This window comes from Anas acuta, chromosome 2 (genome assembly GCF_963932015.1).
Source record: "Anas acuta chromosome 2, bAnaAcu1.1, whole genome shotgun sequence".
NCBI classification, from domain to species: domain Eukaryota; kingdom Metazoa; phylum Chordata; class Aves; order Anseriformes; family Anatidae; genus Anas; species Anas acuta.
Window position 1 is genome coordinate 130,964,288 of NC_088980.1, and position 26,270 is coordinate 130,990,557.

At 38.8% G+C, this 26,270-nt stretch overlaps 1 protein-coding gene across 5 annotated transcripts in view; it reads left to right on the forward strand.

Annotated features, from left to right (window-relative positions):
* The first annotated feature begins 10,168 nt into the window (after positions 1-10,168).
* Positions 10,169-26,270, forward strand: part of WWP1 (WW domain containing E3 ubiquitin protein ligase 1) — a 60,556-nt gene continuing 44,454 nt past the window's right edge. For 2 of the 5 annotated variants that reach the window (XM_068672214.1, XM_068672216.1), the window contains exon 1: positions 10,169-10,623. The gene's annotated coding sequence lies outside the window, so the exon portion shown is untranslated. Of the gene's footprint in view, positions 10,624-23,047; positions 23,150-26,270 lie in introns of all 5 variants that reach the window. The other 3 variants (XM_068672213.1, XM_068672212.1, XM_068672217.1) reach the window with 3 other exon arrangements.

A 26,270-nucleotide genomic window follows, 5' to 3' on the forward strand; every position in this document is an offset into this window, starting at 1 on the left:
AAATGCTTCCATTACAGTAACTTTCTCTGATCCATTTCACATTTGCTCAACAATCTATTAACAGTGATTTTCAGAAGTTTTTTAAATATAAGAGAAAACATTTTTTAAAAATTTTGGAATTTTAGATAGCAGTTTTTGCACTAAACCATGTAGAAAAATATGTTCAGTTTGCATAGACCTTTCAGGCCAGCAGTGCAAGAAAATAGAAAATTAAACTGAGATAAATAGCTGAATACTGGTGATGCTAAAGAATAGAAGAGATTTTGATGACTGACAATCTTGGGGCAAAGAGTCAGCTACTCTAACTAATGATTAAAAAATTAATTAAATTCCTTCATAAAGATCACTTTACTTAATTCTTCTGTCTGGAGCCTATCTAGCATTCCTAGTTATGTTGACTAACAAAAAAACAAAAACAAACAAACAAACAAACAAACAAACAAAAAACAGTTGGTTACAGCTCAGTCTTGTTATCAATTATTTATTTGCAGGTATTTCAGTATATTCAAATTACAGTGAATCCTTTTAAATATACACAGTTTTTAACTTTTACACTTAATCTGTATTTCCATGCCTTTTTTTTTTTTTTTTTTTTTTTTTTTTTTTTTTTTAATATAATGCCCTCTCTTCTCCATTACAAAGTAATCCAAATTGAGTAAGGATGCAATTACCACATTTTAGCTCTTGTCCAAGCCTTCTGCTTGCTATTTGGCCACTGGTAGTGCAGCTAGCACAGCTGATGAAAAAAAAAAAAAAAAATACCTTGGAGACAGCAAATCCTAGCATGTAGACCACTATTGTGCATAGCATTTTATGAAAGAAGTCTGATTCAATAATACCAAGAGGCTAATGTAATTGAACCTGACCAGATTGCCACAGCTTTGCAGAAAGCCAAAGCAATAGTCTGCTATGAGCAAACTATTTCAGAGTAACTCTGCAACATCTATGTCTTAGAAGGGAGAATACTCATGCAGTAATATCTCCACTTATTTCTGCTTTATTTATTTATTAATTTCCGTTTCAAACTGTTTCTGGCCTTGAACCTATCCGAAAATTTAAAATCCGTCAAGTTCAAGGTGAGTTACTACTAAAAAAAATGTGTCATCCAATATTATGAGAGTTCTCACTTTGTTGCTAGATGAATATTTTACCCTTTCTGGTTCATTGAGTTACAGTTTTGTTAACTTTCATAAAATAAATGTGAAATTAATCTTGTATCCCAAGACAAATCAGCAAAATTGGTCTGACTTCCCTGAATACTGCTGGACTCGCATGTTCATTATAAAAGTTAATGTGATACTTTTTGGGAAAGAGGGGAGAATACAAGGCTTTTACAGTTGAGAAAAACAAGTTAACTCTCTCCCCCCAAAAGTAGTTTTTAATTTCATTCATAATAAGATCTGTATCACTGGGGACATTGGTCTTGCTAATTGACTTTTTTTTATTATTATTATAGGTAAACAACACGTTAGAACATTGCAGCATTTTCAAATAAACCATTGCTTTACTGGCAGTAAGTATCAAGAAACATTACTGGAAACCTGTTATTGCTGGAAAAGCATTTTTGAATGTTGTGCAGAAAAGTACAATAATCAAACATCTTAAAGAGTTACATTAGTCAATATCACTTTTTCCTTAGTAAATTTTTGGAAGGAGGATGAAAATAAGTCATGTTTTCAGGGTTCCAAAATTATTTTTGGCATATAACACAAATTACATGTAAACAGTACACTTTCTAGTTAATCAGTCCTCCATAAATACTGAAATAGTTTTTGTTTAGTTCTAGAGAGGAAAAAAAACACCTTTAAAAGAACAATGCACCAGCCATGTTATATCTTTCATTGCCAAAACTAGCTGTTGTTTCTCCCTTAGGAAATGCTGGACAGAATTTTTAGCAAAAAAATAGGAATAAAAAATAAATTAATTATTATTAATAATAACATATACGACCAGCAACCTTGTAGATTTCTGTTATTACATGTGATCCTTCTTCCCTCAGCTTTCTCAGTTCAACCTTGCATTCATTTTTCTGCTACCTATCACCCAATGAATGTAAGACAGATGGTGGGTAGTTCTACTTTCTGAAAATAAGAACCATCCCTGAGGCTGTGTTCATAAAACAATCTTTTGGTACAGTATCTCACGTCAGTTCTGTAATTCACTCAGTGCTTGGTAGAGAGCCAAAGGAGATACCTACAGTTCACACACAGAGATGTGCAAGATAGGACTCACCCTTGAAACACACAACAAAACAAATGTATTTGAGTTTATCTCCCATATATATCTTACAAATACCTTTGCATATAGGAATCTATGCTCTTGAAAATTCTCAAGAAAGCCTTTTCTTCAAAGCCTTACACATGACAGAGAAATTGCTGTGGATAAACATGGATTTTCTAAATGAATGTGTTTTCACTTGGAGCTTACTTCTGTCCACTATATGGCAAATACTTGAGACTACAGCAGGAAATACTACTTAACGCTCATTGAATTACTTGTGACACTGCCAATATTTTAGCGATCATATATGTATAACAAACTAGTTTTCCAAATCAACTGATGTCATCTAGGTGAATGCAGAAGACAAAAAAGTGGAAGAATTGCTCTATTTCAAACTGATCTCTTGCCCATCTGTCAGATTTGTGCTGAAACTTCTGTATTGTAAACTGAACGTGCAGAATGTGAAAGTAACACTACAATTCATTTTAAATGCTTTTAAAGAGCAACATACTCTGATTTCTACAGTAAGCATGCATGTGTTGTTCCATATTAATATTTAATTGGTTAAAACACTCCTGTATAAGTCATGAGAGAAGTTTTAAAAATAACAATTTATAAATATTCTTATTCCCCTTTGTGTCTAAAAGACTTTAAATATCAAATAAAGTATACATGAGTATGAATTTTGTATCTCATTTTAACTATACAACATGCACAAATTGCTAGTGAAACTTTAATTACATTCTGGGGACAATGTCTTATAGCTGAGAATAAGAAAGCCTAAAGCAGTATAGAAATTTCTAAGGTAAACATTTTCCAGTCTATCCCCAGTTACAGTTTAAATAGTCATGGAAGAAACTGTTCACCGAGATTACTGTTCTACTATGGATGTGTATTGCCTTAATAATGAAGTGAACATAAATTACTTGAAACATTGGAGTTATACATACAGAAACATAACAGTAACGATACTGCAAATACCTGGGGGAAAAAAAAAAATCATATTTTTAGAACACATGCATGGAACTATAAGTCTATTTTATTTACTGTACTATCTTGGCCTAAGTCTTATCTCCAGTTCAGGAAATGAAGTGATGGTTTTCAGAGATAAAAGGAGTACTAGGGCTTGAGAAAAAAAAGTTTGCAGTTAAGAATATAAGAAAGGTCAGAGAGGCAAGTCAGGAAAAAGCTCAGGTTCACGATCTTTGTTTTTCTTTAGAAGAAAAGAAAACTGTGTTTTCATGAAAGTCATGAGTTTTGCACAGAAATGCAATATGGACGTGTTCTCTATCAAAGGAAGAGTTCTTAAATAGAGTTCACAATTCTTAAATAACCATGAATGTTATAATAACCCATATAGTGTTAAGAGGAAAAAATAGATGGTTAAGTCTCAGAAAATACCAAATTGAAGATTTGGATTTCTTATTTTTTCCAGATAATGCTCAGAAAAGGGTCGTGAAAAGACAAGTAACTTGCAGATAAAACCAATGTCTGACTGGTTCACTTAGGCCATGCACTCACAATGGGTGAACACAATTTACACACACTTGTGAATTTTCAGTTCTGCTACCTTAATAGCTAGATAAAAGAAAAAGGACATATAGTAAACAAAACCTTGATTCCCTTTTACTGTGGTCCCCAGAGCACTACATTTCTCAATCTTTTAACTGAAGAAGCACTTAACCTGTAGAAATAAGTAAGTAAGTAAGTAAATAAATAAATAGAACCAATCTCACATTTCAAAGACCATCTTGCACTTACTGTTACAAAGTAGTCGCAATTGCTTTCTCTTACAGACAAATACAAAGATACAGAAATTATCCTAAATTTATTTTCCTCTTCCATTTGGCTTGTATGGCCTGAATGAGACCATGTGTGTGCACAAATTTCTGGCTTTGATTTTCTTTCTGAGTTCCCCTTTTATATGTTATTGACCATCAATAACTATCAGACTATCGGCTTCATAGCCTTGCTTTAGGTGATGCTGCAGTTAAATCACATCACTCAGTGGTACGGGAGCTAATAAAGCTTGGTCTCCTAAAGATTTTTTTCTCATGGTTGATTGAGTCTGGGGCCTAAGAATGCAATTCCAACTGAAGCCTTCTTTTACAGCAAGCATCCATAAGGGCTGGCTGGCTTATTGCTTACTATTTATCTCCCCATTCTTTGGTGATTAATAGCACGCACTTTAATGATATAGCTTTTCCTTTACCTGTAGACCTTCCAGGGGGCATTTGCAGAAAGTACCCTGCTATCTATTTTTTGAAAGTTTGTATTTGCCTGCCTGTTTAAGACACATTTGAAGTCGGCCACCAAATTCAAAAGTTGTGGAGGGGTAATTGGTCAGTGAACACACATTCACTCAACATAGATCCTACTTCTACAGGAAGTGACACTAAAATCATTTTCCATACTCTGTTTTGCTTTTCCAAAACTCATTGTCTATTTATTGCAGAGAAAAAAATAATAAAGCTACTGTAATATGAATGGAACAAAACAACCTATTCCTGTCACCTTATTTCAATGACCCTCTCATACATCATGCCTTTCTCTTCCTTCCCCTGGCTCCACACTGACTTGCTACGCTCCCACACTCTTCTGGTGCATACCACTTACTTTCATAAAGCAGGACTAGAGTCCCTCATTCTCCATTACCTGACTTTTATCTCCTCAGACATCTCAGCAACACCCAGCTTACTAATTATCTGCTCCCAACCTCACCCTACCTGAGACCTGCTTCCAACCCAGAAGTGCAGCCATGCTTCAAAACAGTGACCCTGTATGAGGCAAGGACTTCAGACAGGCTCAACTTTTTTTCTGCTACAATTTCAAGAAATGTGAATTCATGTTAGTAAATTACACACTATTGCAGTGTGGAAACGGCACTTGATAAAAAGGTACTGTACACTTTGTCTACGTTTCAAACACTTTCTTGTGAAATTTGTTTTTCTGAGTTTGGAGAAGACCTTGCAGTATCAGACTTAAACCAAAGCAAACAGGTATGTTCCCTGCAACAGGAGATGAGACATACTGGTTTGTACATGATTTATTTTCACAAAGTAAGTCTTACATCTTGTGAGACAGCCCACCAGAAATAACAACGCTTTCAAAAGTTGTTTTCGTTGACTTTTAGGATTTGGCACACAAACCTGAATGCTTACATGAAAAAATAATAAATTCATTGCTGGTTCACCAGTGCCTCAGGGATGAGTAACAGACCTGAAAAGATGAAAATGTCAAGGTACCGAAATAATTGTACTCCCAAAACACGAAGCCATTTTGGAAGATGCTTGTATACAGGGAACCTACACTTTATTGGACTGTAGATAAAAATAAATGGTTTTTACCCCTCTCAGCCATTCACTTGTCCTTTACAGGTACAATTTTTGGATTGTAACATTTTGTTTTGGATTAACACTTTTTTGGTGTTGTTGTTGTTGTTGGTGGTCCAGGCAGAGGAAAAAGATTCTCCTTTTATTTCCAAACTTCTAGGTAAAGAAACTGATATTGTGTAAGACCAGAGCACCAAGGAATTTTATTGATTTCTGCTAACTGGAAGTCAAGTCTTTGCAATTTGTCTGTTTTTAATTTCTCCATAATGCTGCTTAAAAACAAAATAAAACAAACAATATTTTAATGTAATCAGCCAGAAAATTCTTGCTAGGCATCAAGTTAAATCAGGTGTGGCCAACGTAATTACTAGGTATTATTTACACTGCTACACATGTGAAAAACCTTGTATCACAGACTAGAGCCTTATTGTGCCAGATACTGTGTACATAACAGTAGAATCCATATTTCATACCTTAAGTAAGAAGCAGCATACGCATACCTCAGAGAGATGGGAGGAGATATGAAATAGTAAATAACTGGAAGGTACAGTACCCAATTTCCCTAATCATTGGAAAGCTAGAGACTTTAAAATATGCTGGAAAAAATGCCTAAGGTAGGATTCTACTTTGAGTATAATGTTAAAAAACATATACCGCCATTAGCATAAAACCCTGCCCCTTACTTGCCATATAAATAAGATATTCTCATATGTTTGAGGTGTAGTTTTACAAACATACATATGTATATAAATAAAATGTATATATAACTATACTCAATCCACTTTCAGATCATAATAATCATGGAACCAGAGAGAGAAATATGAGGAGACTCTGACAGGATGCCAACAATGCAGACATTCAGTTGTTATAGGGAGTGTTTATTGTCCTGGAACAGGAGCCAATACTGTGCATTGAAAAGCCATTGGTTATGTCTGAACGCTGTTGGGAAGTACTAGAAACTAAAACTTTCCAGCTGTTCCAGCTAAGTTCCCTAATTGCTGGGCCATCCAGCAATACTCTTGCACTACTTCAGTGTGCTTTTGTGAAGCTGCACAGAGACTGCTCAGGATGGATAATCCTGACCCAAATCAGACAACCCTCACTGGTCAGTCAGTCTTGTCAGAAGAGGTTGGCCTGAGCTTTTTGAAGCTGAGGAGGGCAGAGAATGCAAGTTCTCTAGGTCCCATCTTACCTACGCATGATAATACTGTAAGCCCGGTGATCACTGCTACCACATTTCCGTCTGCTTTTATCCTCACAGCAACTTCTGTACTTTGTGTGGGTTTCACATCTTTTGTGTACTTGGTATACCCTAACCATGACTCTCTGATTTGGCCCACCGTGGATTTCAGATGATATACTACCTTCTGTTTGGACTGCAAACAAAACAGGCAGAAGTCAATCAGCATTTTTTTTGCTGCAGCGAAGACATCAGGTGCCCACTGCCCATGCTTAGAGTCACCAAATATGCACACTGGAAGACCCAAGTGACTACCTCCATGGTGCTCTGCAGCTTGTGCTCTTGAAGCGAGAATTTAATTTCTACCCAAGCCACACCTCACGTGCCCAGATGCATTTTTACATATGGTCCAAAGAAACTTATACATAAGTTTTCTTACTCTGCATGAGTTTTGTATAATAAATCTTCATTCAAACTGTGTTACAGTTGACAGGCAAATCTTCCCTCTACTCTCATTAGATATTGCTTCTCGGATTTTTCACAGTTGGAAGATTAGCGCTGCATAAGCAACCAACCTAACCACTTGCATTTAAAACGTATTATAACTCTTTGCTCATTTCAAACAACAGAAACCACACATACATGCAGAATAGTTCTGCATGCCTTTTCTCAAGTGAAACCAGTTTGTATTTGAGTCTCTTAAAGAAAGAAAGATTTGGTTTCAGCATCATCTTCTACTACTGTGTTACTGTTATGGAAGTTGAATTATTACACTTCATTTTTACTTTTTTTTAATAAAATTTTCTAAACTGTTCTGTAGCACAAGGACATTATAGTTTAATGGGGCTTTTATAAGATGTCTGAGAAATTCAAAAAGAACAGAAATTAAAATAGATGGTACTCTGTACTAATTTTATATGCTGCTGGAGACACATTTATATCTTTTAACGGTTCATTTCCTATTGAGTTCCAGAGGAGTTCTCCAGAAGCGTTGTTTGAGCAAAACCACTGCCATTCACACAGACTTTCCAATTAAAGGTTAGCTGTGCTCACTGCCAGTCCTCTGTGAGCAGTAATGTTCGCTGAAGAGGAAAGATACAACTCTGACCAGTGGACACTCTAGTCTTCTCTAACCCAGATTTTGCAAAAGCCGTGCTGATTGAATTTCAAATAAATCTTCACACAGGCTGTTTTGTCAAGTTCAAACTTTGGGTACTTTATGTTTTGATAAGGTTTCTGAGACCTTACCTGAGGTTAACAAGGTATTTCAACCCCCTAAAGAACAAAGGTTTGAAGCACTGAGGCAACTGAACCTGCATTCATTCCTCCCAGTCTTCAGGTCTGAATGACAGAAAGTGTAATCTTTACTGGCCATAGCACAATAGAAAAAAAATAAGGTGGATACCTGCAAAATGAAGTAAACCACATTTTTTCTGATTCTTAACAAGTATACCTTAAGTATAACATGTTTTCGGCTAGTTTTCCATGCATAGTTTCTAAACACTATGCATATACTTTTATTTATTACCTATTGCCCTAAAACTGGTTGTAAAAATGGAAGAATCCTGAGGTTTTATAAGACATTTAAAACCCAAATTGTGCTATTAATCAACTTGTGACTTTTTGCTTTCAGAAGTGTATCAAATGTCTTTTTAAGAGGGAATAATACTTGGAATGTCACTGTTCCCCAGGGTGAGACAAATGTACGACAAAGCTTGTTTTGAAACAGAGGAGGAAAGCCAGAGAAGCCCACAACTTGCATACAGAGTATTGTCTCAAATCGCTACACACTTTCATACTTCATAAGGCAAGGGTAATTTTAATAATTTTACACTTATAGACTATTCTGAAGAAATAATGCTCATATTTTTCATGAAATACCAGTATCAGATTACTGACATAAGTAATGAGCAAAGCCTTGGAAGAGGAGAACCTCAGAAATGGAGAATTATGTACAGAGCAAGATGGAAATGTTGCTATTTACACCTTCACCAGTCCTTTAATGCTGAGAATGCAAAGATGCATCCAATGGAAAGTTCCTCAACATAATTTTTTCTCCTGTAAGAATTGTCCCCACCCAAAGGTACTGGCATTTTTACTCTAGATTTCAATTAGATTGCTTTACCTCAGGTAAAAAAAAAAATAAGTTAGTAGGAAAGAGAGATGGACCTTACTGGCAGACTCCGAAAGACAGTAAGAGTAGTTCCTTGGAGTAAGACAGTAGTTCATTTGGGACAATCTCATAACAAAAGCAGGATTGCATTCTTTAAATGTGTTAGTTGATGCACAGAAAACATTATTTGTTGAATTCTGCAAATCAGATGGCTTAATTAGGTTGCTAACTAAAACCAGGGAGCCTTACGGCCCATGATGGATTTTGCAAGCCTGAAGCTCACATCTGTCACAGCTGTAGTGTGCAAATACTCGTACTACCACAGTTTTCATGCTTTCTTGTACCAGTGTTACCAGTGAAGAGAAGACCTAGTATTATCTTGTAGAGAAGGCCAGTCAAAGAAAACTCTTTAAGTTGAATTTTACATGTTTATTTTTTCTTCTCCAAACATTGTGGTACTCCTATAGATCTTGTATAAAGAACAAACAGGTTGGAAAGCAGTACTTCTGTGCGCAACCTGAAGGACTTTGTGTGCCCAAGTCAGGCTGCTGGATTTTTATTTTTATTTTTTTAATCCAACAAAACGCCAGACTTGGCTGGAATCACAGAATCACTTAGGTTGGAAAATACCTTCAAGATCATCTGTTCCGACCAGCCCCTTACCACCAACGTCACCCACTAAACCATGTCCCTAAGTGCCACGTCCTGCCTTTCCTTGAACACCCCCAGGGACGGTGACTCCACCACCTCCCTGGGCAACCCGTTACAATACCTGACTACTCTTTCTGAGGAGAAATGTCTCCTCATTTCCAACCTAAACCTCTCGTGCAACTTGAGGCCATTCCCTCTAGTCCTATCACTAGTCATCTGAGAGAAGAGGCCGACCCCAGCTCCCCACGCCTTCCTCTCAGGTAGTTGCAGAGAGCAATGAGGTCTCCCCTGAGCCTCCTCTTCCCCAGACCAAACACCCCCAGCTCCCTCAGCCGCTCCTCACAGGACTCGTGTCCCTTCAGGCAGTCCCTTCAGGCTTCCACGCTGCGAGCTGTTGCTCCTCGCAGCTCACCGTTTACCCCTCGGCGTGAGGCAGAAGCCTCTCGCTGTGCCCCGCCGGGACAGCCCGTGCCTCCCTCAGCCATGCCGGGGCCCCGTGCTCCAGGTGCAGCTGCGGGGGGAGCCCCGAATCCCCCTCAGGGAGCAGGATCCGACCTCCACCAGCCGCCACCCCCCTGTCCGCGGGGGAGCCCCTTCCCGGGGCGCTCCCCCTCAGGGGGCAGCACCGCCCGCCCCAACCCGCGGCTCCTCCTCCCCGCCCGGCTCGGCTCCGCTCCGCTCGTCTCCCCGCCGCGCCGCCAGACTTGGTTCAGCCCGGGGCAGGCGCTCGGCAGAAGCCCTGTCCCCCTGCGAAGAGCCTCGGCCCGGACCCTCCTTTCTCCTTCCCTCCCTCCCTCTCTGCGTCCCTCCCAGCGCCGCTGCGCACTGCCGGGCTCCGAGCGGGCCCTGACGCCCGGGCGGCGGCGGCTCCGCCACGGTTCCCGCAGCCCGTGCCGGGGGCGCGCACACGAGGCTGGCTCGGCCGTTGGGGGCGCGCCGCGGCGGCGGGAGGGGGGTTGCTGTGGGCGAGCCGCCGCTGCCGCGGTGAGATGGCATCATCCTGCGCGGCGGCCGAGGGGTGAGGAGGAGGAGGAGGAGGAGGAGGAGGAGGAAGGCGAAGCAGGAGGAGGAGGAGGAGGAGGTGGGGGGAGGAGAAGGAGGCGGCAGCTGCGAGGCTGCGAGCCACGGTAAGGAAACAAAACAGGCTGCGCCGCTTTGCGGGCTGGCCCGGCGGCCTGCCGAGCGAAACGGCCGCGGTTTGGGTTGTTTTATTTTTATTTCATTTTATCATTTCTCCCCCTCACACCCACCCACCCACCCACCCTCTTCCCATCCGCGGGGGAGGGGGGAGCCGGGCGGCTGCGGGCCGCCCCTGTCACCGCGCGATGGGCGTGGGGGCTAAAATGGCGAAGGGAGCCGGGGCCAGGTCGCCGCCGCCTCGGCCTCCCTCCGCGCCCCGGCCCCTCGCCCTCCGCAGGGGGCTCCGAGGGTCCCTCGGCCCCCACCTGGCTGGGAAGGGAACGGGGAGGAACCCGGCTTATCGCGGCCCAGGGCTGGGACCCGACCTGTGGGGAGCCGCCCGGCGGCTTATCTGCGGGCTGGGGGCCGAGGGGCAGGGGGGGCGTGCGGCTTCGCCGGCCTGGGGGGCGGCCTGGGGACAGGAGGGGGTGAGGAGAGGTTTGTCCTGCACCGTGGGCTGCTGTCACCCTCGTCGCTGTGCTCCCCAAAAGGGGGGTACAGCAGGGAGGGGGGACCTCGCTGCCACTGTTTGAGGTGTCCGCAGGGCTGTCGGGGTCCTCCTCATGCCTGTTTTACCGAGCACACCGTCTGGGTGCAGCGCCTCGAAGGGTCTGTTTGTGTCGCCCGTCCCTGTTTATGTGGTGGCAAAATGTTACAACTTGGTGTCAGTGTTTATTTACTTGGATTTTTTTCTGTAAAGCCTAATGCTGGGAACGTCTGTTCTCCTCCAAGTTGAAGTAGGATGATCTAGCTCTGCTCCCAGGTCTATAAATGTTTAAACTGTGCATCGGAGGGACAAGGACTGCATGCTGCCTAGTTTTAATGGGAGCTCTTCGGTGTTTGTGTGGAATTTCAGTATTTGGATGAAACAAAAGGAGATTTTCATATTTCAACCATATTTTCACACAGAACCTGCGTCATATAGAAAACTTTGCATAAAAAGCCCAGGTTGTGCGAGTTTACCATCTAGCAAGTGACAGTAATAAAACTGTCACTTGATGGAGGTGGCCGAGTTATTTATAAACATACACATGAAAGACAATATTGCCTTCATAGTAATAAGTGTCTCCCTTTAAAACTCATACTCTGCTTTAATCCCTTTCTTGTCAGAGGAATGAAACGATTAATGATTGGCTGTAATAATTCTTCATTAACCTGGGCTTTTTTCTGTGTGTGTGTTGCCTTATTTGAGTAAGCTGGTGGATTTAAACTGAACTATTATTTCTCATGAATATTAATACCAGTGAAGATTAAAAAAAATAGAAAATATCTGTGTATTTTTCCTCCTTTTGAGAAACATTGTACAGTTGTAAAAGCACAGTTTGTCTGGAAACTTGATAAAGGTGCTTTCAACTGGGACAACTAGAAATAGTTTTAGCTGATGGTGCTTGTGAAGCTGTGGGCTTAGAATCCTTTTATCGCTTCCTTGGTGTGTATGTTCATCGTTAAAGTGAAGATGTGATTCTGTAAATGCTTCTAGTTTGAGTAACTTATCATTATCAGTAGTCTTTTTCCAATGATACTGTAAGATAATTCTCTTAAATGCATAATTATACCTGAAAACATGAAAGCAATGTTATGTACCAAGACAGATTTAATCTGTCAGTATGGAACAGCTTATTACCAAAAGGGATATAATTTTTTTTTTTTTGAAACGTATGTTTGTTGCTAAACATCAGTGAACAAAACATTGTGAGTTTGCATGTATTCTTGTTTAAGGGTTGACAATAAAGTTAAAATAATCACCTGTCTACAAGTGCTTCTTAAATCAGGGGAATACTCACAGGGTTCTGAGCTGATCGGTCTCGTTTCCTGGCTCTGTAGAAGGAAGAGGAATATCTGCTAGTTCTGTTGCTTATTGTTTCCATATCAAGTTGGGAACTTTAATAAGCTGGAAATTCCACCCGCTTTCCTGGTTTCTCTCTGAGAAGAATATGTGTGGAAGTTCTTCTGTTTCTCTCCAGCTCTTCTTCGTGTCCAAACCCAGCATCTGTCACAGGAAGTTGGTTTGCCTTCAGTTTTGCCCTATGCCATTAAAATAGTAGATTTGAAATCCAAGGCACCATAATAAAAAATTAATGGCCTATCCATTTCCAATTAATAAATACGGCTTACCATTTGTGCACTTAGGCCAAACACCGTTAGCTTAAAACTAAGCAACAACAACAAAAAAACAAGTCCATCCTAGAATTTAATTGGCAAAAATGATGTGGTTTGGAGGGGGAGTGGACAGAGGTACAGACAAGTGCAGACATTTGTGCTGGGATGGCTTCCTCCAAGCTGTGCTTCAGTGATTGTTGGAAGCTACTTTTAATTTAAGATTTTCTCTTTTGTCGTGATGGAGACTGAAGAGAAAGAGTAAAGCTACTCGAAGTATGTCATATATTTTAAGCTATGTTACCTGCTTCCGCACAGTGTAGCATTCACCTCAATTAAAAAGTGGCTTTTGAGCTCTTAATCAATTGCGTAAGACTCTAAGTCAGTAGATAAGCTGCTCCAGTATGCCTTCCTGAATAAAAATGTGTAAACTGGGGGGCAGGGGTGGTGGTGGTGCTCTCTACTTTGTATGGTAGTGTCGAACCAGATCCTGTCATTTTTTGCCGTCCTTATGAAATTATGTAAGCTTAGAGCTGTGGAGCTTTCTTTGGATTCCGAGTTAAGCCATGGCGAGGGACGTGTTCTTTGTTCCTTCAGCTTACGTGCAAGTGCAGAGAGCAGGATTTGCTTACATTCAGGCATTTCTTTAACATTTTGTTTTCTTTGCATCAGTAGGCCACTTGGTTTCCTTGTAGGTGTTAGGTCAGAGCTAGGATGTTCTGTAGTGACCTAAACTAGTCACAGGAGGGACCAGTACATGTTTCAGGGATCTCACCTCTATTTTCTCGAAGGAAAATGGTTTAGTTGGGGGGAGAAATTCATTTTCCCCATTGGAAAGGAGTTGGTGTGGTCTGGAAGAGGCAATCTGAGGGCTTGTAGTAAAGAACAGATTGTATGAGTGGTGCACTCTCTTTTTTTCCTGCAGAGCAGTGGCATGACATGTTTATTATTGCTTAACATTTCCAATAGTATCTTTTTAAGGGAGAGTTTTTTATTTTTAATTATTTTCTCTAAGTGGGAATTCGTAATTGCTGCCTTCTGGGGTATGTTTTTACTGTGTTTCAGGACCTAATAGTTTAACCAGAAGCATGTTTGAGTTTAGCTTTGTATTGCTTAACCTAATGCTGCTTTACAGAATAACATGAGGGACTCAGAGGAGCTATGAGCTGTCAAAATAGTTATAGTATGTCAGAATTGTTTACCTGGGAGTGTGCTATGGTTTTTCCTACTTAACATTTCAGGGAAACCTTTATCCTTGTATTACGTGTAGTTCTTGGTAGCTACTAGACACGTGGAATGTGGTATGGAGTAACTAATGACTGCAGGTTTGCATGACTGTATACTGCAGTGGTTCTCTAGATACAGGGCAAACAAGTTATTTTTCAATCCCTCACCTCTCAGTCAATTTTGAGGATTTGTCATGTAACGTAACGTTTGGTAATTCAATATTGTCATGAAAGCACTTTCAAAGTCGTATTTAATGAGAATATGAATTCAGATTTAATTTACAAGTGTCTTGACTTTGAAGAATAAACTGAATTTTGCTTGGAGGGTAATGTTACTTTATGAGGCCTTTTGACTAAAAGAAGCCTTTAATAAAAAATGGAATGAAGCATGTATTTAACAAAGCAGATTATCTGCTTGAGCTTTTGATTTTTTTTGTATTTATCATCATTTTTCTTATTGCTGGAATATGTGAGAAATGTTAATGTTCTACTTCAAGTCACGAGGGTCTGAGGGTACTCGATTGTAACCAGTTCAAAACCTGAAGACCTCTTAACATCCATCACATGAGATGTTAACTGGGAGTTATTTAATTACTTCTGTAGTAAAATTCAACCTCTGATGTCTGAAGCAAGGAATTTTTCGCTGACTGAAATCACTTTGGAATAATTCCTCCAAATATAAAGATCTGTTCTTGAAAACACAGTAGCACTTTCTCTCCATTTATCTTGGATATAAATGGCACAGAGTACAAGTGTTTGTAACTGACCTTCTCAGGTGGTTCTAAAGCACAGAATCATTCCATACGATTTTTTTTTTAATAGAACTTCAGAGTTAGGTTGCTGATTGTGGAGGTAGAAGAGAACAATAAATAAATAAACAGAGGAAAGTAATTTTTTTGTTGTTCTAGACATTCTGGGATCTTCACATTGTAACCTGAAGTGGGCAGGAGAGAGCTCTTGTCCTCTTGTCTGTGCTTCTGTGAATGCACAGAGGAAAGTGCATAAAGTATATTCTGTACACGTTTCTAGTTACTGGGGTTTCTAAATGAGATTTTTACTATCAATATTTGAATGGAGCAGCAGATTAGCAGAATCCTTTTAAAAACAAATCAAAAAACACCACCACAAATGAAACTTTTCCTCTGTTTCTCATGTTGTTGGATCTTGAGAGAATTTTGGACTGTATATACATTTAAATGTAGCCAGTGATATTTCAGTATAAGTCAAATCAAAGGAGCTATGGTTTTAGAATAGGGAAAAGTAAACAGGAAAGATTATGTTCCTAATCTGCGAAATTGCACAATATGTTCAGGCATTAGAACTAGAAAAAGAACACACGTACAGTTTTGAAACACAGTGCTCTGCTCATTCTTGAGAAATTCAGTAAGATGTAATGTATTTTTTGTATGCGTAAACTAAAACTGCCAAACAGATCAGGATACATACGTTTTAAAATCTGACCTTGTTTTTACTAGCTGGTAAATTGAATTAACTCTTGCATTTTCTAGTATGCATGCTGACACTAGAGAATCTGTGCATAACAGTCAAAAAACAAAATTAAACATAAGAGGAAAGCTGAAATGAAGATGAAGAGCAGCAGGGTTGCCACACTTCCCTTTTCTTTTCCCCTCAGGATAGAAGTGTGGAAGCACTTTTTTTTCTTGAATTTCAGTTCCTTTTATGCCTTCTTTCTTGCCACTTTTTTTTTTCCTCCCTCTTCCCCAATTCCAGCTACATTCTTGCACTGTTATCTTTTCAAAAAATGAGTGCTGTCCTACTTTAGTATCTGGAAAGACTTTTTTTTTAAAGTGTGTTTTGACTTTTGGATGTTAGTTACAAGAATGGGAAAAAATTCAATTAGAATTGAAAATCTGATGGAAGACTGATGTAATCTGTGTGCCATTTACAAATAAAAATAATAATAAAAAAAATCCCTACCTGCCTGTCTTGTGAGAAGTTTATGACAAGGCTGTCTTGTCATGGAATGGTGAATAAAACTGCTTTGTTAAGGGAATGGTTTTGAGGTAGAAAACTAGTTGGAATCTTAGCTTGTTATATGGCAAAAAAAAAAGTGCTACTAATGGATTGGATGTACAAGTGGTTATTTGTCCTTTTTCTAAAAAGAGATTTAAATAAAAAAAATCTGTCAAAATCTGTAGGTTGTGAAATTATTTTTTGAGTAGTAGAAGTGGGAACTTCAGAGGGACAAAACAGGCTAGCTTAATACATCATGATGGGTACTTTTTTTTTTGCTAACATACGAGGCTTAATGCACACTGGAAGAAGTAGCTAGAACTATTCATCAAAATGGGGTGTAAATTGAGTACTTAGTAATAAAAGCTTGACATAATTACAGATTACTCTATGAAAACATCTGATTGGGAATGAACTAAAATGTAAATGTTGGAATGTATTAGGAAAATACTATAGATTAGCTTGTATACTAGTTTTTATATTTATTTTATAAGCTGTTTCAGAAACTGCTAAATGTTACCATTGTATGTCAGGTGGTCCCTGTATTATATGGGGACCTCCTATCTTTAGTTCTTTTGCAAACAGACTTGTTTCTTGATTGTTTGTATTCAATTTTTTGATAGGGAAAATAACCAATTCAAGTAGAAAACTAGTACTGCGTCTGTGCAAACAAACTGGAAAGTAGAGCTTATTTTTTAGGTTGAAAGAACTGGAGGAAGAGGGCACCTTCAGCAGAGGCCAGCAGACCTTTGAATGAGGTTGAGTCTGAGTAAATTCCAGCTTGCGCTTTTAACCTTCTGCCGTGTAACTAAACAAGCAGATACTGGAGCACACTTCAAAAACCTGAGTAGGGTAGTCTGTCGGGAAGTAGTTGTTACAAGGTTCAGTTGGGATTGGCTGATGTACGACTCAAACTAAGGAACAGATATGGACAAGGAAAAGATGTGTTGATAAATAGTAGGTGCTTTAATAAAAAAGATTATAGACTTTACAGTTTAGGATGTGGACTAATCATGTTTCTAAGTATGTCCTATGAATGTATTATTCTAGACTGACCACTACAGGCTTTTGTTTGTTTATTTCTTGGTTAGTTGGTTTATGCTTTGTTTTCTCAAGTACTTGGAACAGACAGTTTTCAGGGTAGGGTGATGTGCTTCTTTATGTTTGGTAATTCTATTAACATTGTTTGCTTCAGTTTCAAAGTTCGAAAAGGCGTAAGAAAGTAAGATCAGAGGAAGTAGATCTTAATTTGCAAAGAGATGCTGTTTGGGCTTGTTTTCCTACATCCTAGAAAATTTTGTTTCAAGTGTCCTATTCTCCCACCCTGAGGGCTGAAGTAAGAACACATTTCTAGATGTTGATTGACACTACCTCTCGCCCCCAGCTTAAATAGTTGATGTCTCAAAGGTTGATGGAGAAGATGTTTATTTTATTCTCTGTTCTATTCTAACAACATCATCATGCCACCATTTATACCCATGGTATATTCCAGTCTCAAATGAACGTTTTGTGCATTTTTTGATCTTACCCTCTCTTTGTCCTGTCTTTAAATAGTGTGTCATCAGGACAAGGATGACTGACTTCTGTGGATGAAGACTTACAGAATGACTAAGGATTCTTAATACTCTTCAGACTGGAAGAAGGAAGGATATAATAACCAAGACTGGCATGAACAATAGAGTGATTTATTAGTGTATTTTCTGATAAATTTTACCAAAGGCAACAGAAGCAAGGCCATATCATATGAAACTAGTAAGCATTATTTTGAAAAACAGAAAAAAGGAAGTGGTTCTTCACAAAGCTTAGGTGTGGAACTTTTTACTGCAGGGTAACATAGATGTGAAACATGTGGTATTATGGAATACGTCAAGCACATTTTAGTCTGTTGTGTGGCAGCTCAAGGCAATATATTGCAGTCTTTGAATCCAAACATCATGTATTTACGATGAGAATTTTATGCCTGTGTAGTTTTTTGACTGGTTTGTTAGGCTCAATGGCTGTTGTGAGGGACCTTTCTGGGAGGTTGACTCTGGAATCAGGGCTGTTCTTTGGAGGTAACATCTCGAAGTACATGTTTTTTTGGAAAATTGCCAGATAAACCAAAGAAATGTGGGTTTGTGGAAAATGGGAATAGTTAATGTGCAAATTCCATTACATATAGCCCCTCAACTCCTCAGAAATTCACTTACTGCATTTATGGACTGAAAGGATTTGCAGCAAAAAAGTTATGTTGGCCATGATTAAGTTAGGGGGTGCTGGTGATGCTTTTCTCTTTCTTGTCACTCCCTGCCTCTAATATCTGTCCTAAAAAGTTGCTCTAAAATGAACAAGAATGGGGGAACAATTTGGAAATTGACTTCCTGCAGTGGGGAGTTGGGTGGCCTTTGCTGTGCAGTGTTTGTTGTCACTTGGTTTTGAAGTTTTCAGGGCAGTGTTCTCCAGAATTAGCTGGTAATGCTTTCAGGTTTATAAAATAGCCTTTTGCTTTGTATCAGAAGGATACAGACCCTCGTGAGCGTATTTCTGCATTCCTCATGATTGTCATGTGCTAAATGGAGAAATGTAATCAATATTTCCAACACTGTTTTACTACAGAATTTAAGTTCTTTTCTTATAGTTCATTGATTCATTTGTAGCTTTGAACTAAACTTGATTTCAGATATATTGATGTGTTTCAGTACTGACGCTTGGGAATACAAGGTGCTTCTGGTAAGGCTTATATATTACTAATTTTTATCTTCTCAGCTTGCAATATTTGTATGGGACAAGTGTTCATAAAGTAGTTACATTTTGTTATTGGGTTATCTCAGAATCATACTGGAAAATAAGTAGCAGAAATAGGCTGCTCTTTGTTTTAAGGAGGGTTTATCACCTGTGCACCTTATTAAGGACCAGGTTTATTGCTAGAGGATTCTACAGACTGGAGGGCCCTTCTGAAAAACAGGGACAATGCTTGGGTGAGTGATCTCACTAACAGGTAAGACTGGCGGGCTCTGTGCTGGGAATTAGGACAGGCATGTTTTAATGTTTAACACTGTTGAGATTGACAGCTGGAAGGAGGCTTGCATAGCACGTTATAAAAAGCAAACACAGGGAGGAAAGAGTGGGAACATTCAGTGAATTCTCCTTTACTGAGCTGTTTTTTGAGGTAGCTGTTGAGAGGTGGATCACATCAAACCTCTTACTGCCAAAAATTGTGCAAAGACCATTTCTGCTGTTTCAGCCCTTAACACTAAGCAGGTTTCTCTTTGAGTATTGACTTACTGCCTTTTACTGACTTACCAAAACAACAGAGAGACTGGGAAAGACCTATTTTGCGAGACAGTATTAATGCATTTCTTGTAATTGGTATTGCTTTATCATGGGTTCTTCAAACCCCCCCAGAACCAAGGGGGAGGGATGATGAGGGCACAGCAGAAACAACAAAGCTCTTTGTCATTGTCTTCAGTGTTCCTTTGGAATTTTTTGGTTAGTTCTGCTGTGCCTGCAGTAGGGACATGCTTACACTAGTAATGGTTCTTGTGACTAATAAGGCTGTGGTGATGCGAGTGGATTTTATAAGCTATCTGGGCACTCGTGGTATGTGCTCAGGCTGCCTGCCTGCTCTGCAGCCCAAATACTTCTCCATTTCCTGTATTGCTGTAACACGTTACATACAGTGTTAAATTTAATATCAATGTACCTCCATGTGACTGCAGTCAGGTTTTCTGTTCACCATGCAGATAGACTAAAAATGCTGATATTTTAGGGATATGTTTTACTACATTACTTTCATGGCTCTCAATGCAGGTCTGATACACAATAATTTATAAGTACCATTAGGGTTTCCCGTAGCAGAAGGTAACCCAGAGAGACTGAAGACTAATTATAACCAGTATATGATGTATGTGGGATTTTGACAGATGTGGAAGCTATTCAGTTGAATATTAAAATGAGGGGGGAAATACTCACCCCAGATTTCTTGATATATGGATTGTGACCATTGTTCTATTCAAGATACCTGGAAGTTGTTTATTCGGGTTATTACTTTGTGGGAGGGGGGGCCTATCTAATACACAGAGGAGGCATTTTAGTGTTTTTTTGTTGTGTGATTTTTCTGGTAGGATCAAGAATCATCATCATGACTATGATTCATAAGCAAGGTGTGCCCTAAATATTTTGTCACAGAAGTTGTTCTGTGATTGGGGAAATTTGCCTCATGATTTTTTTTTTTTTTTTACATCATCACAATTCTCTCCTCTTCTTCTGGACCTTTCTTACAGTTTAAAAAAAAAATCCACTGTACACAGCAGCAACCTAGACTGATTTATAGCTCTGTCTGTCTTTGGGCCAGGCAGCATGGATAACTTTAGTTCATGCTGTAGTCCTTTGCTCAGCAAGTGCAGGAAATTGTCTTTTTCCTCTACCTAGCTGTTGATTTTCATGAAGCTTCTGGGATCCAAGTGTATCAGAGGATGTTACTTTTCAGTTAAGTTAAACTGAATCTGGTGGTGAACAGATTCATTTAGAGGGATAGAGATGAAAGGAAGAGTGGGAAGAGGCGGTTGGACAATATGAATCATACATGCGATGTTTGCTTGGGAAAACAGGCTAAAAAAGGTCTTTGCCAGGGAGCTGCTAGTCTAAGTATAAGACAAAACAGAGCAGGCAGACTTGTGCCGTGGATTCATAGCCTGTGATTTGTTTAGACCTCTTGCATAACCCTCTCAAAAATAGGTTTTGTAAACCTCTGTAATTGTACTGTATTTTTTCTTAGCCCCTACTATGCGGCTGGCAATATGTTACAGTTAATGCATGGTTCGGTATTCCCACGTCTGAAACAACGGTCAGTCGATGTGCTTGAGAAATGACAGAAAATGAAATATTTTTATATGTAGCTTGCTCTCCATGCCTGCTGCCACTCTGAACGGACAAAGGTTTGTTTGCTCGAAGTGGGGGGTGGGGAAGAACTGCATGTAGGTTGGCCTGAGAAAGATGAATTAATGTACAGAAAAACTTGCATCAAACCCAGTGTCTGAAGAAGAGTAGCAGTTTGCTTGCCAGTTCAGATCTGTCTCGGTCTGCTATAACGCTGGTAACTTGGAACTTACTAACAAAATATTTGCAGTTTATTGTGAATGTTGGAGCATCTCAGGAGAAGCTGTTAGTTGCCAAAAACTACAGCCTTGTCTTGCTGACGGGGCCTTACAGACTCTGAGGAGGAGACTGCTGAAGCTGAAATTGTGCTACTGACAAAGCAGGTTCTAAGGAAGCCAACAGTATATGCCTGCCCATCAGGACACTCCATGGGCTTGATGTAAATGAAACATACAGGATTATATATAGTGAATGTGCAGTTTATATACTGAATGTTAAGTATCAGGAACACTTCAGTCTCCAGAAGTTTTCAGTGTTCAGAATTAACATGGAATATATCCTACAATTACAAAGGTTTTGAAACAATGAAAAGTACTTGCAATTGTTCCTTCCTGTTGTCCAGATCCATTTGTTTTTGTAGTTAATATTTACAAGTCTGATGGAGTACTGCTACTTGGTTGACTGAAGTTCAGAACCAGAAGTAGGTGCCACAGAAAATAATTTGTTGCTCAGCAAGTGATGGTCACCATATTACAATCTAGTCCTATGACTTAGATTATTCAAAGACAAAAATAGCCATAGGACTGAAAGTTGAAGGTGAAAACAACAAAATATAATGGTCTTAAAAATAGTAAGTGATTGAACTTAAGCAGGTTTAAAAAAAAAAAAAAAAAAGAAATTTGATTGGGAATTGACAGTTTGTGTTAGGGCAAAAGGAGAATACCAAAAGACAAGGAACTTGGCATATTCTGTGAAAAAATGCAACATTTCAGTGTCATATAAACAGATCTATTGAGTTAAATTGACAGAATGTAAACTCTTCAAAGTAAAGCAGACAGATTAGAAAACAAAGGTTAGAGCTGTTTGTGTAATTTGGACCTTGCCTTCGTTCTGTATGTTTAGTAGGAGTTAATTAAAGTTAATAAAGTTAATTAGTTATACCCGAAAAGGAGAATTATAAACCAGTGTATGCTTATATTAAATTCAGGCATCCAATTGAAAGGAATCAAAACTAACCATCAAGTATTTTGACTAAATATATAAGATACTCATGGATATAGCTTCTTACTTTAAGCTTCTGTTCATAGGAGAAGATTGTTCACCCCTCACATATACAGATAAATTATTTGTTAATAAAAGCTAATACTGGCTTACATACTGTTTCTTGTCCATGCCCCTAGACGATCACACCTAAAATAAAGTACCTTCTTGGCTTCACAATACATTCTTAGTTACTTCATATTTGGTTAGAAAGGAGGATGGAATTGCTAACCTTTTAATTAGCCGGTAATAGGAGATCTTAACATGGTGGAGAACATCTTAAATGGAAGAGGACAGATCAGATTTTTAGGAAGTAAAGAACAATAAATGAATTTTGTTACAAATATCAAGCAGAAACTTTAATGGTTCTCAGATGGCCCTATTAGTGTTTATAGGAGATATCCCTTGATGATAAGTGTAGGCTTTCCATTGCTTCTTACAGTCGCAAACATGCTGGTGGAGCTCAGGGAAATAAAGCTTTGACTTTAAAGTTTTGTATTTGCCTAGGTGCAAGTATTGTTGTAATTTTAGTTGTTGATTACCAAAGCTATCTATTTAGGGAGTGTCATTTCTTAGAACTCCTTTGTTAGTGTTGGCTGTAGGCAAGACGAGAGTTGTACAAATACTCATTTGCTGGCTGTCCGGCTCAGTTTAATAAAGGTCAATGCATTTTTGGGTACACAGATTCTTCTCCAGATCTGAAACAAACATGTCAAACTTGCAGGTTGGATGTTAAAGAGCAATAGTTCCAAATTTAGTTAGGTATGCACTGTAGAGATATCTGAGAGGGAAAATGGCATCCCTGGATTAGAAGTTATGGTGTTTATGGGGAAAAGTGGTGTATATGGTGGGGGAAAAATGACAGGTGTTCTTCAGGTTGTGAAACATGAAGAGGCTATTAAGGGGAAGGAGAATCTATAATGTGCCATAAAACTAACTGTCAAATGTGTGATTCCAGATATCCAGAGGAGCAGGCCCCATGTGGGCAGAACTTTGTCACGAGGTTGTTTCAGAAAGTGTCTTGTGGGCTGCCTTGGGCATGAGGACTGGGAGACCAGAGGTAATGATTAGTCTGCAAGATATTCTACTGTGCAATCATTGATTAGTTGGCCAAAGTGCAAGAATTCAGTGCGCTGGGTAAGGCATTAGAGTGCTATGTTTAGGATCCAGTGAACGACCATTCATTTAAAATATTTGCTGTATTTGTAGATACACTTGAACATTTCTACATTTATTGCTCAGGGATGCACTTAATATGTTGGGTACCGGGAGAACCATGGGAATTGTTAAGAGGGGAGGGCGTCTGGGAATACTAGTTCCAAGGTTGGATCTCTCTTAATGTTTTAAGGATAAAGTCCTGCTTTGGTCTCTTTGTGTATAATCAGCTCTGAGATGGATTTTTTCCAATGTCAAAAGGAGATATCCTTTTTTTTATTACTATTATTAATTATAAAGAATTACTGCTTCTCTGAAAAGAACGCAGCTGCACTGGCAGTTTTTTTTTTAATCAGTTAATTAGGAAAACTTTCAATTAGCTTTAACAGAATTAGAAAAATACTGTGCTTTTGGTAGAGACATTTTGCATTCTACAATTACCTTAAAGGAGGCTATAGCAAGGTGGGGATTGGTCTCTTTTCCCAAGCACCAAATGATAAGATGAGGAAGTGGCATTAAATTGTGCCATAAGAGGTTTAGGTTGGATGTTGGATGTAGGAAAAAACACTTCACTGAAAGGGTTGTGAGGCATTGGAACAGGCTGTCCAGGGAAGTGGTTGACTCACCATACCTTTTTTGCTTACAGGGGAAAAAACTTAAATAGCTGTGCTTCCTTGTTTTAAAAAAAAATTAATAATTTGAAAAAAGATTTTTTTGGTCTGTATTTCCATTTGAATTCGGAGGATATGCTCTCATACAAGAAAAATAATACTTATGACACTGTGAGAATTTTACCCATCTGTATTCTTAGTTACACTTAAAGTAAATTGAATGAAAGGTGCTAGTAACATTTAGGCTTTTTGCATATCTACTTCCTTTGTCCTTGCCTAGTGCATTTATACAGCTAGATTTCAAGTTTTCTTATTTCGATTTGGGGGGATTCAGGAAGGCTTTTGATTTGACGGTACTTATTCCTGGTATAGTCTGTATTCGTGCTTATTTTTCATTCCCTTATCCATCCAGTTCTGTATTGTTTCTGGAACAGAAGCATCAGATTAGCAAGAGCATAAATCAGCGTTTATTAAAGCATGATCACTAAGCAAAATACATTGTGATTGCATATAACTTGTTTTAAATGGCAATTACATTTATTTTCTATTCAATCTTCTCTCTTGTACTGGCTGAAACTGCAGTCAGCTGAGTGACTTCTTAAGTTCTCTGCCATAGTTTTGTATAAATATCTGATCTAAATGTCTGAAACTAAAACTGGAAAAGTTGCTGTAGTCCAAATTGGCATATGAAGTAAAACTTCAGCTTTATGGATGGTTTCTGAGTTCCTGGCTATGTCAGCATGTGTGTTTTTTTATTTTTAAGTGGACTAACGTCATAAGAATGTGTGTGTGTGCATCTGCTCATGTGACTGGCTTCGTGACCCACTTTATTACATTTTTGTCAGTATGGCCAGACAGCTTATGCTAAGGTAGGGTGTGTTTCAGAGAAACACTCCAACATCCTTGAAGTTTTCATTAATTGGACATCAGAACGTATATTAGAACAATTGCAAAAAATTGTAACGTCATCTTCCTCACTCAGAGCTTCTTCGATAAGTATTTTCTTGGTATTTCCCTGATTTGTTAATTCATAAATATGTATTTGCTGTTCCAATGATACTTTTTATCTCTCAGTTTTAGAAGAAATGCTATTGTTTGTTTTAGTATAGCACGATAGAAAGTATCAGCCAGGTGCAACCATTACCAAATGGGCAGTGTCATAAAAAGATAACTACTAAAGTTCCATGAGTCCATTATCTACTAAAGACTAAAAATAGAGTAATGCAATATCCACTGAAGTAATTGTCTTTTTTTTTTTTTTTTTTGTGATGCTTTAATAGCATTTTGGGATTCAGAGAAAGTGTTTCCCAGAATTGCAAATCTAAAATATTGTTATTAATTAGACTGTCTTCCATGAAACTGTTGATTCACATGAAACAGGAAGCGAGCCTTCAATTAAAAAAAATTAAAGGATATATCGTGGTTTAGGTAGAGTCTTACTTTGTCTTAGCTGATCTGTAATTACACAAATTTGTATACAAAACTAAATTAACACTAATTTTAATGTATCTGCTACAGGGGTTTATAGAGAGATTGTATTCTTTGAGCTAATGTAGTGGTTATGTATGTTGAGGATGGTTCAGAAAGAAGTTTGTGACAACTGTGAACTTTATGTGGCTCTCAAGACTCTGTTAATTCATTTTTGGGGCCCAGGAATTCATTTTTAGGGCCCAGGGGGGTTCTGTGTGTGTCAGTGAAGCAGCTCAGAAAGTAAAGCTTCATATCTCTTACAGCAATGAAACTTAGCCCAGGCACTTGAATAAAGAGATGTAGCAAGCTTATAGTCAGGGATGTGTTATGGCTGTAGCCCTTGTTAGAATTAATCCAGTGATGTTCAGCAGGATTATAAGTGCATGGATAGTGACCCTTTACATTGCTGTATTTAATCCTCTTTTTAAGATTATACAGAGATAACATCAAACATTTTAAGCCTTAATCAATATGTTTAGTAGCTAAACTGGACATTTATTTTGAGTAGCAAAAAATAAAATAAAAACGGGGGGGGGAGGGGGGAATTGGGGGCTGCGTACCACGTGGCGGTAAATGGTGCCTATAGGACATACGGTTCCTTGCGCACTAGTAGCTAGGGTTTGAGCTACTGGAAATATATATATTTATATATTATTTTATTATAGCATATTTCTGTGCTTCCTCAGCAGCTGTTTCTCTTTCTCATCTAGACTTTCTTGCAAATAAGATCAAGAAAGTACTGGTGTTTTGCTTTTGACGTCTCTGGTTATGAAAACTCGGTCCTCCAGATGAGTATCATCACTTTAATGACTTGCTGTAACTGCCGTCCCCTCCCCTCCTTAATCAAGATCGGACAACTTGTTTAGTTTAAGTTTTGGTTATTTTCTGCTGTGCAGATGTAGGGTTTTCTGGCTTACAAAGATGGGAGTCTCCCATTCCTTGAAA